Here is a 12,013-nt window from a genome sequence, read left to right on the forward strand (position 1 = left end):
TCTCTCTCTCACTCTCTTTGTGGCTTTAAAAAATTTGGCAACTCTCTCCTATAATACCACAATACTACCCTTGGGCTTCTACTATATTAATAGCTTTGGACCTTTATCAAAATACACTTTAAAAAATTCTAGCAACTTTCTTTTACAATATTATATTTGGGCCTTTCCTATATATTAATAGCTTTGGATCTTTATCAACACACATACTCTCTCTCTCTCTCTCTCTCTCTCTCAAAACAATCCTAGCAACTCTCTCTTATAATATTACAATACTACCTTTGGGCTTTTCCTACATTAATAGCTTTGGATCTTTATCAAAATACTCTCTCTCTCCAACTTGCGATCAAATTCCTCTATTTACAAGTTTTTTGCCTAAGTACAATTAGACTAAAAAGTCACATTTTGAATATAATTTCAATAGTATAAAACTTTTTTAAATCTTTGATAATGTCTTTATTTTTCAAAATACACAATGCAAAGACAATAGCCATTATACATTATGTTAATTGTAGTTTCTATATTAGGAGAAAAAAGTTCCCAAGAAAGAGGGTTGCTTTTTATTCATAAGGTTCAAGCATTTAAAAAAATTTACTTCACAAAGTCTCGATCCACTATGTCTCACATTAAAACATATTATAAATATAAATATAATATGATATTCTTAGCTAGTTACTATTTTTATCTCTTCTCTCCTATCAAACATTATTTTAAAACTTCTCTCTCTCCTCTTCTCTTTTATATATACATTCTCTCGTTCTCTCTTGATTCTATTGAGTCTACGACAATGTTTTTATCAATGCAGAACCGTCTCATGCTTGGAATGGGGCTCCAAGACACCAGGGGTGTGTTGAATGAGGAGAGATTATATGTATTGGCATCCTCAAAGGTTAGGGCTCCAAGATCGGGGATGTGTTGAATGAGGAGAGAGTATACACATTGGCATCCTTAAAGCTAAATGAGGTAGATTGCATAAGGATACTGAAGGCCAAGGAGAGTTCTGATAGAAAAATTTAGACACTGATGGACATACCAAAACATAGGTTATTCTCGTTCAACTATATTATCTACATCATAAGTCTATTGCATTATTATTAAAGGGTATAACTTTGATTTGAGCAAATGGAAATGCACATTTTCGAAGTTGGGTGAGACAAGAGACCTTTTGGACCATGTTGCAAGATGGTGGATGAAGAGTACTATTGAGTTGGGAGGTCTATATAACATTCAAGTAGAACACAATTTGTTCTTCCAATATACATAGGAGATGAAGAGAAAACATAGATAGCAAATGCTTCACACCATTTTCCATGATTTCAAGCCAGATGAAGATATAGAGTACATAAGTAATCAAAGTTGGCAACAGGGAGGCTTTTGTACAAGTAATTCACAATATTATTCTCTTATAGCATGTTTGTGATGTTATCGTGCAAATCCATTCTAGAAATGTAATGGTGACTTAGTCTGTTAAGTTCATGTATGGCCAGATGGAGAGGGGGGCTTATACAAACTTTGTCGGAAGAATGCCAACTAGGTGGACTTGCAGGATGATCAGTGTATGTATGAGGATTACCAGATAGAGAAAGAGTGGGATGAGGAGATATATCAGAGATGCCCTATCTTCATCGACTACCCAGAAGGTGAATACCCCTCAAATGAGAAAGAATTATACAAGAAATATAGATTTTTGATATGCATAATGAATATGTATTTTCATAATTATTTGATTGTGTTGATTTTCAAGAGCAATGAAATGAGGATGAGAGAGAATAGGAGAAAGAGAAAGGAATATGCAAGGGAAGGAGATTGTATATATACCTTCACTCAATTGCAGTACTATAAGATGTGTAAATAATGCACATGCAAAATATCTAGTGTAGATGCATGCACGCATGTGAATGTATATGTTCACATCGAATTGAGTAACAATGAGGTAATATTATTGGCTTGATATTAACTATTTGAAAAATTTGAAAAAGAATAGGTATCACATGTTTTTGTAGTAAGTATAACAAACTATCTGACATCGTACCCTCTTATAGTAAGTTCACACAATAATGCTCAATTGAGTGTAGCAAAAACATGTGCGATGTAGTTTCTCTTATATGTGCACAATGGAAGTGACGTTATATCAGGATGTAACTGCAAATCATGCACATAAAAGAGAGAGGTACATGAATATATATATATGTGTGGGAGTAACAATGTGATATTCTTATCGCCCTGATGTTAACTACTAAAAGCATCTAAGACAATGGATCTCATGCAAACTCTTGACCCTTGCAAAATTAAGAGAATTGTGAAAAATGCATGCATAACATGGATTTGTGTTGGAGCTAATCAAATGAGAGAGAGAGAGAGAGAGAATAATTAGTAGGAGAGAGAGAGAGAGAGAGAGAGAGAGAGAGAGAGAGAGAGAGAGAGAGAGAGAGAGAGAGAGAGAGAGAGAGAGAGAGAGAGAGAGAGTTGTAATTGAAGTACTTAACACGGGGGGAGAAACATGGGTGGGAACGATGGTGATGGAGGTGGTAGTGGTAGTGGTAGTAGTGGTGGAGGTGGTGGTGGTAGTGGAGGAGCAGTAACGGTGCTTGAAACATGCCTAGGAGAAGAGGAGGAATAAGTGGACTATGTGGAACAAGAAATGGAGGTTGCCCAAAAAAGCTCACTCAAAAAGCTCGTCTCACACGCACTCAAATCCATGCATTTGCTTAACCAGAAATTAATATTTCTTACATACATTCTTACTATGAATGGTGCTCTCTCATACCCTCTATAATTTCTTCAATTGGTATTAGAGCCTCATCCGTGAAGCTTGTGACATATAGAGGCATCCATAGTTAGCTTAAATCCTAATAATCTTAAGAGGGATGCTTGAGGGCCTTGTTTAGGGGGGTTGCTTATTGATCAAGATCAGACCTTGATTCCACCATAAGCATAGAGATTGCTTCTCATTCTCCTTCCCGGCAGCCATATCTCATTCTCTTGAGCTCCCGCCACTCCTCGGCTTCTCGAGCTTCTTCCCGGTCTATTGAGGCACCATCAGGGCATTGATATTGAGGTATTGCTTCATTATTTCAAAGATTTATTTTAGTCCACAAGTCTAGGCAAATAGGGCAGCCACCATTGAAGCTTCCAACCTTCATATCTCCTTGCCACTAGTTGTGGGCTGCTAGAGGCTTGTTCCCAGGCCTCTTTGGCTCATGTTTGAGCCCTCCAACCTCTCCAGATCTGCCACGTGGACCACTAGGAGTAGTAGCAACAACACGCAAATCTGCGCCTATTTTTTCGGACACCCACCATTCAGCCACTTTAGCTCCAGGTCTAGCTTGGCATTCAACACTTGTTTGGGCTACATTCCGGGCTTCTTGCACATGTATTGATACTTGGCATTGATCCTTTGAGATTAGGCATTGTTTGGTGGCTGAGAAAAGTGTTTCAGGACCGTTATAAATAGTCCACAGACATTTGATGCTAGTGCTACATTCACAGTTTATGCCTATGCTTGTTTGGGCATGACTACATAATTGGTTTGATGCCTATTGCATCCTGATTGATTGGGGGATTGAAGCTACATGTCATGCTATGATTTTGACCTAATTGTGGGGCTGGAAATACATAGTTCATAACAGTAAATGCATGCTGAATACTCTTGGACTGAAGCTATCTTTCATGCTTTGATATATGCCTATTGGTTCCGGGTGTATGTCTTGGGTTATGCTATGATGTATTGATCATCGAGGGATGACTTCGAGGTTGTCATTGGATCTGGATGCTTTTGGAAGCTTAAGCTTATTTCAGCCCACACTTATTGACATTGGTCTATGATTGACAGTGGTCAGTGCTTTGACAGTTATATGCTCTTTGGGTACATGCTTACCTGACGCCTACAACTTGATGCATTTGTCTTGGCACAATGTACCATGTACTTGTTGAGCTTTAGTTCTCTCTGAAGACTTGGTTTGGATTCTCATTTGCTATTCCGGAATTTTGTATTGGATGTCATTTTGGTTGTCAGAGATCTTTATTGGGATGTATGTCTTGCTCATGGATGCTACCTATAGTTGCTTTGTAGCCGTCATGCGCTTGGGATGCTATTGAAGCATTGTCTTGGTTACCTATCTTTGGTACTTTGACTTGGTTTGATTGAGCTGTCGAGCTTGTTTATCCGAATTTTGTGCCAGTGGGAGAATCTTGTATGCTTGATCGACATTGAGTAGGAGGTTTATGCTAATTGAGCATTTTGCAGATACTTGAGACTTTGGGATCTCTTACACTTACATGTTGCATGGTTCATGCACTGATATCTTGGAGTTGCTTTTGACCTGAGCTTGGGCTTTGCACTCTTGTGAGCATACACCTACTAGTGTTAGGTCTTGCCAATGTTATGTATACTTTGCCCTACTGTCCAGGGGGTATGCCTACTCATTGATGGATGCTTTGGTGACATGTTTGGGTGTTTGCTCAGGGTCTTGATGACTGTTTGGTACTGATTTATGCCCGTTTATGGCTTGTCATGTCTTGGCTGTCATTTATTGACTTGGTGCAGTGATTTGGTCAGCAATTGACTCTCACAGTACCCTGCTATCATTTATTACAGCAAGTATATAACTCTAGACTGACATGGATTTTTCATGCTGAAATATTCTGAAATGATGTACTTTCACAAGTACTTGGTGGGCAGCAGCTTTGGTTACACTTTTCTCGCCATTTTCTCTCGATTTTGGTGATTTTTTGGTAATTTTCTACAGTAAACAACAAGTAGTTTTGAATTGTCTGCAGTCTTCCAGCCTGCATTATGGCGAGTTCGTCCACTGATCATGCTATTTTCAACATCACTAAGCTTGATGGTACGAATTACTCTTATTGGAAGAGCTAGATTTGGCAGGTGTTGGTGTAGAAATCACAGATCAAACCATTGAGGATGAGCGGGCAGCCGCCTGCAACTATCCCAGATGAGGAATGGTTTGAGCTTGATGAGTTATGCAAGTCCACTATTGTACTATCTCTCACAAAACAAGTTCATTACAATGTATTTGAGGAAGAACAGAGTGCATGGCAGTTATGGGATAAAATCAAGAATCTCTATGACAAGAAAAGTCTAGCGAATTAGATATATATTGGTTGAAGCAGCTTATGGATCTGCGCATGAAGGAGAATGTGACTATGTCTGCTCACTTGAGCCAGTTCCATGCCATAGTCAAGAACTTGACTTCACAAGACATCACTTTTGCAGAGGATGTCACTCCTCTTTTCTTGCTTGGTACTCTTAATGAGTCATGGAATGTATTCCGCACTGCATTATGTGCCTCTACTGCTACCTTGAAATTATCTGATGTTGAGAGTGCTCTTCTGCAGGAAGAGGTTAACCATAAGAATTTGGATGCCTCTTGTGTGTCGTGTACTATGACAGTTAGATGCAGGAATGATGGATATGGAAAGCATGGCAATGGCAGTGGCCGTGGCCGTGGATGGGATTCTCAAAAATCTTGATCCAAGTCTCGTGGGAAGTCATGTAGCAAATCCCGTGGCAGGAATGCAGATGTTACTTGTCACCATTGTGGAAAAAAGGGCCATATTAGGCTATAATGCCATGAATTGTGCAATGAAAGGTGCAGAGATAAGGGGAAAGACAAAGTGTAGGATAAGACTTCTGATCGCAGCATAGTGCTTGCGAAGTCCAGTGTTAAAATTGAAGAGATCAATGTTATACAACCTGAGGATGTTGATGATGATTATATCCTTGTAGCTTTTTCTAGTGCTTCACAGATGACAGAGATACACTCTATGTATGCACAGTGTTGGCTTTTGGACTCATGTATGTCCTTTCATGTGACATCTTGCCGAGAGTGGTTTCATTCATACCATACTGTTTCAGGTTCTGTGCACTTGGATGATGATAGCTCTCTTGATATTGTGGGCATTGGTGATGTTAGGCTGCATTTTCCTTTTGGCAACAGTTTTGTTATGCAGGATGTACGCCATGTACCTGCTTTGACATGCAGTCTCATGTCAGCTGGACAACCTGATGACGCAAGTTATCATGTATCTTTTGGTGAGACTCTGCATGGAAGATCACTCGTGGCAGACTTGTGATTGCAAGAGGTGCCAAGACTGGCAGCCTCTATCCCTTGATTGTATCTACTTCTTCCCTTGATCATGTTTTGTCTGTGGGTTCTATCCCACATGTATCTCTTTGGCATGCCCGTTTGGGCCATATGTCTTTGAAGAGAATGAAAATGCTTTTTAGTTTGCAGTACTTACCGCCCCTTGATTATGCATGTTTTGACTCATGTGAGCATTGTCTTTATAGCAAGCAGACTAGATCTATGCATAAGAAGTCTGGTAGGCCACGCATGAGTGAGCCCTTGGCATTGGTACATTCGGATGTCTGTGGGCCCATACCTTGTCAGTCTATGGGTGGTGCAAAGTATTTTGTTACTTTCATAGATGATTTCCCATTAAGCTGAAATCCAATGTCTTGGCTATGTTTTAGAGATGGCTTGCATTGGTTGAGAACCAGTCTGGGTACATGCTAAAATGCCTAAGGATAGATAATGGGGGTGAGTATGTCTCACGTGCTTTTGAACAGTTATGTGATGAGAGGGGTATTAAGTGTCAGTTGACCGCCCCCTACACCCCCCCCAGAATGGTTTGGCTGAGCGGATGAATAGAACCATCCAGGAGCGTGTATGTAGTATGTTTAGCCATGTAGGCCTACCACAGAGCTTTTGGGTTGAGGCAGTTAGTACAGCTGTGCATATCATAAACAGATCACCTTCTAGTGGTTTGGATTTCCAGGTTGCAGAGGAGGTATGGACTGGAAAACCTCCCTTTTATGTGCATCTCCATGTCTTTGGATGTGAGGCATTTTTCCATGTGCCCAGGGACAAGAGAAGTAAGCTGGATCCTAAGAGTGTCAAATGCATTTTCCTTGGTTATGGGGATGCAGGTGAGCTGGGTTACCGTCTCTGGGATCTGCAGGCGCAGAAAGTCATCTGCAGTCATGATGTAGTCTTCCATGAAGACAAGATGCATAGGTAGCCTGAGAGAGTTGTTGAGATCCGCAGGGTCATATTTCAGGAGGAGTCGAGAGCTCCTACATAGCCAGTTGGACAGCCTATAGCTGCAGCAGATGCTCATGGTCAGGGTGCTGGATAGGCATCTGGGCAGGCAGCAGAGCCTGTCAGTCTACTAGAGACAAACGTCTACCTGATAGATTTCAGCCCTCGATGCATGATGTCTCGGTTACAGATGCAAGAGAGCCTTTCACTTATGATGAGGCTATGTGCAGGGGTGATACTCACTCCTGGGAGAGGGCTATGCAGTCAGAGATAGACTCCTTGCATAAGAATGAGACTTGGGATTTAGTTTCCTTGCCTAAGGTCAAGAAGGCTTTGCCATGCAAGTGGGTGTACAAGCTGAAAAGTTCCCTTGGACACCCCAAGCCGCCATACAATGCTAGATTGGTAGCAAAGGATTTTAAGCAGGAGCATGGTGTGGACTTTGATGAGCTCTTTTCTCTTGTGGTTAAGATGACCACCCTGCGCTTAGTCTTGGCTTTGGTTGCTCAGCTTGACTTGGATTTATACTAGATGGATGCCAAGAGAGCTTTCTTACATGGGGACTTGCATGATGAGATTTATATGGAGCAGCCTAAGGGCTTTGCAGAACCTGGCAGGGAGCACCTAGTGTGCAAATTGAAGAAAAGTCTTTATGGCTTGAAACAGGCACCCAGGGAGTGGTATCATAAGTTTGATGCCTTTATGTGTCATAGGGCTACAGTAGGAGTGCTATGAATCCGTGTCTTTACATGAAGAAAGCTCGTGATGGTTCTTTATCTATGTGGATGATATGTTGATAGCAGGGAAAGCTCATGATGAGCTAGATGCTCTTAAGGCTCAGCTCAAGAAGAGCTTTGAGATGAAAGATCTGGGACATGCCTCTCATATACTTGTTATGCGCATTAGACGCGACAGGCATTAGGGACTCCTCTACTTGTCACAGAGAGAGTACATTCATAAAGTCCTTGAGCGCTTTCACATGCAGGACATAAAGCTTATTGGCTGTCCACTGCCTTCTTATGTGAAGGTATCATAGGCTGATTATCTGTAGACAGATGAGCAGAGGGCCGAGATGACCAAGATTCCCTATGCATCTACAGTGGGTAGTCTTATGTATGCCATGATAGCCACTCATCCAGATATTGCCTTTGCAGTTGGTGTTGTGGCACGTTATATGGCTACACTTGGCAAGAAGCATTGGGATGCCGTGAAGGGTATCATGAGGTACCTAAAGGGCACTGCAAATATATGCATATGCTATGGCAGCCAGGATACAAGAGTCACGGGGTACACTGACTTTGATTATGCAAGACATGCAGATAGTAGGAAGTCCACTTCTGGCTATGTATTCACCTATGCTTGAGGTGCTGTTTCTTAGATGTCCAAGGTGTAGAAATGCACAACCCTTTCTACTACAGAGGCCGAGTATGTTATAGCCACTGAGGCTTGCAAGGAGGCCATTTGGTTGGGTCGTTTGGTTGCTGACCTTGGTATTGATGCTATCCCTACACTGCATTCGGATTCTATGAGTGCTATTCAGTTAGCCAAGAATCCAGTCTTCCATGCGAAGACGAAACACATTGAGGTGATGTATCACTTCATATGTGGGGTTGTTGAGGACAAGTCTGTTGATCTTATCAAGATCTTGACTGACCACAATCCTGCAGATCTGCTCACGAAAAGCCTCTCTACAGAGTGCTTTGCCTTCCTCAGGAGATTGATGGGTGTGGGATGAGATGACGTCTTTCCTCATCCTGTTATACATGTGTACATGTTGTACTATCTTTTTTCTTTTTCTTTTCACTCCTCACTAGGGCAGATTCGCCTTTAAGTGGGAGGTTGTTGGGGGTAAAGGCGCCTCCTTCTAGCCGCCCGTGTATTACTACACTGACAGTCACTGCCACTGCACACTGCAGGTGGCGGGCACTCGTCACTGTCACTTTATTCTTTATTCTTTTAGTGATAGTTAGAATAAAGGAAGGCCCGGTCACACATTGTGACTGTTAGAGTTCCCATTTCTTATCTCTCTCTTTCTTGCTCTTGCTCTCCTGCCATAGCTCTCACGTGCAAGCTTCGATCCTTCTCACCTTTCATGCTACCTATGGAGTCACAAAATGCAATGTTTAACTAATTGAGTGGGTTTAGGAGAGAATCAACAGCTTCAATGGCAACTCAAAAGCCTCACAAAAATCCACGCAACTATAATATGCTACCTTGCCTGTGTTATTTTCTTCCTTATCCTTTTATTCCCTCTTAAACCTTTTAAATAAGTATGTTGACCTACCAAGCAAGGGGTCAACTTAAACCCCTAGCTTAAGGGGGCTACTTAAGGGCCTTGTTTAAGGGGCCTACTTATCAATTAAGCTTAGGGTTTGATTCCACCATAAGCATAGGGTTGCTTCTTTGTCACATAGAGAGACAAAGAGAGAAATAGAAGAAAGAAAGTGATTAATTACTGCATATGGAGCCACAAAATGCATTGTTTAACTAATTGAGTGGGTTCAACAGAGAATTGATGGCTTCAATGGCATTAGAGGCCTCACAAAAATCCACATGGTTGCAACATGCCCCTACCTATGTTGTTTTCTTCCTTATCCCCGTTTTCCCTCTTAAACAATTTAACTAACGTCAAAGGTCTTAACACTCTCAGCCTTTTCACATGTTTTCTTTTCTAACGGGTTAACTTAAGCTTTATTCACATTGATACTTTCAGTGGTCACTCATAAGGGTTGGTTACATGGCTTGCTCTCTTGAACCATCCTGAATTATGTAATTACACATTGATTCTACCACTACATGGATTTTGGATGAGTCTTATGATTCTAAATTTAGCTTATATAATGTGGCCATACACTCAATCATGTTTATTCTAAAACCAATACAAGCAAATAGGGCACAAAACACATCAACATGATACGAACATCTTATAGTCCTATGTAAATTAAGTAACCAATAACTAGCAAACACAAAAGAAACACCAATCCAAGATAGGGCTAGAAACGTGTTTTCACTATAGATTGGGATATTGATGCAAAAATTATTCTACTCTAGTTAATATTCTTGACTAAACATGGGTCAAGAAAGTGTGTGTAGTATGATACAACATTCTAGCAACCCTTGGCATCATGTTTGATATAACTTGTGCTCTTTTGTACTAATAATCTTCATTCTATTCATTACTAGCATTGATTTGTGGTAAATTACACAGTCAGTCATGCTCAAATTTCCTCGAAGTAAGTAAAGTTTGTGCATCTTACAAAGCTTGAGTTAACCCAACACCTTGTATTATCTCAAAACTCCCCCCCCCCCCCCCCCCCAAAAAAAAAAAACATCACACACACGCGACTTATACTTGCTTCTTATATATACATGAACACACCACAATTGAGACACATACTTACATATTTTTCAAGAAATATACAACATCGCATTTACTCAATAGTCTAAGAGTATAGCACAATCATAAATGTGGAGCCTTATGAGATGTCGCTACGTATGAGATGGACCCCCCATACACACATTCATATATGGATTTGTGTGTGTGTGTGCGCCTGCGCGCGCGCGCGCGCACACACACACACACACACACACACACACACACACACACACACACACACACACACACACACACACACACACACACACACACACACACACACACACACACACACACACACACACACACACACACACACACACACACACACACACACACACACACACACACACACACACACACACACACACACTTATGCCTATTTTTATTTGACTCTTTTTGTCCTTAAGTAGTACATATGCATACACATATGCACAAACATGCACACATAGACATACATAGAAATGTGTATATATATATGTATGTGTGTGTGTGTGTGTGTGTGTGTGTGTGTGTGTGTGTGTGTGTGTGTGTGTGTGTGTGTGTGTGTGTGTGTGTGTGTGTGTGTGTGTCTCACACTTAAATTTTGTACACATACACTTGTGTATTACTAGTGAAACTCTTTATAACTTGCATTGTTCCCTTCTCACTACTATTTTATAAAACCCATAGACAATATTCAACCTTATGATACGTGCATATATTCTCTCTCACACACATGTAAAGCATGCAAAAACAAGAGGTGGTCCTCGACCACACACACACACACACACACACACACTCTCTCTCTCTCTCTCTCTCTCTCTCTCTCTCTCTCTCTCTCTCTTGTACATATCAAATTTACATGTTTTCCCAAATTCTCTAAACCACATAGATATTTGGTCACATAAGGTATTCTGTAGCACAAGCCGACTAGTGAGGTAACATAGGCTAGTCAATTTGGTATCTTCTTTAATTTGCATGATTGATCACTATGAAATTTTCAACTTTGTAGTCCATAAGAGACACCATTTACAAAGTTCTTAGGATTTACTTCAAATGCCCCTTACAGACGTTAGCTAGCAATGTGGCAGCATGCACATGGAATGGTACCGTGCAAATATAGGCACTTATTAAATACATATAAGATAAGATTTGTTGGTACACACACACACACTTACCTTGATACACATATTCCCCCTAAATAAGTACCTTGCAAACAAAGGCACTTATTAAATACGTACAATATTAGATTTGCTAGTACACACACACTTGACCTTGATACACATATTCCTCCTAAATAAGTAACATGGAATTGAGAGAATAAAGGAGGGTAATGAACGGGTTTTTATAAATACAACTATGTGTATTTTTTCTGCCCTTTGCACATCCCTAACCTATTACTTGCATAAAGCTATCATCATATTCTCATTCGGAGATATAATGTACTACATGGTAGTATTCTACTTCTAAAATCCTTGAATCCTTTAAAGTGGCCTAACTAGAGGATTATCAAAATACATGTGTGAAGACTCCATTAACCTTGCAAACTCTCAACAAGGAGCTTTGAAGGGTGCCTACTAGCACTCAATGGGGCTTC

Source organism: Lygodium microphyllum, chromosome 24 (assembly GCF_053477565.2).
Source record: "Lygodium microphyllum isolate KBCC chromosome 24, Lygodium_microphyllum_v1.1.10, whole genome shotgun sequence".
NCBI classification, from domain to species: domain Eukaryota; kingdom Viridiplantae; phylum Streptophyta; class Polypodiopsida; order Schizaeales; family Lygodiaceae; genus Lygodium; species Lygodium microphyllum.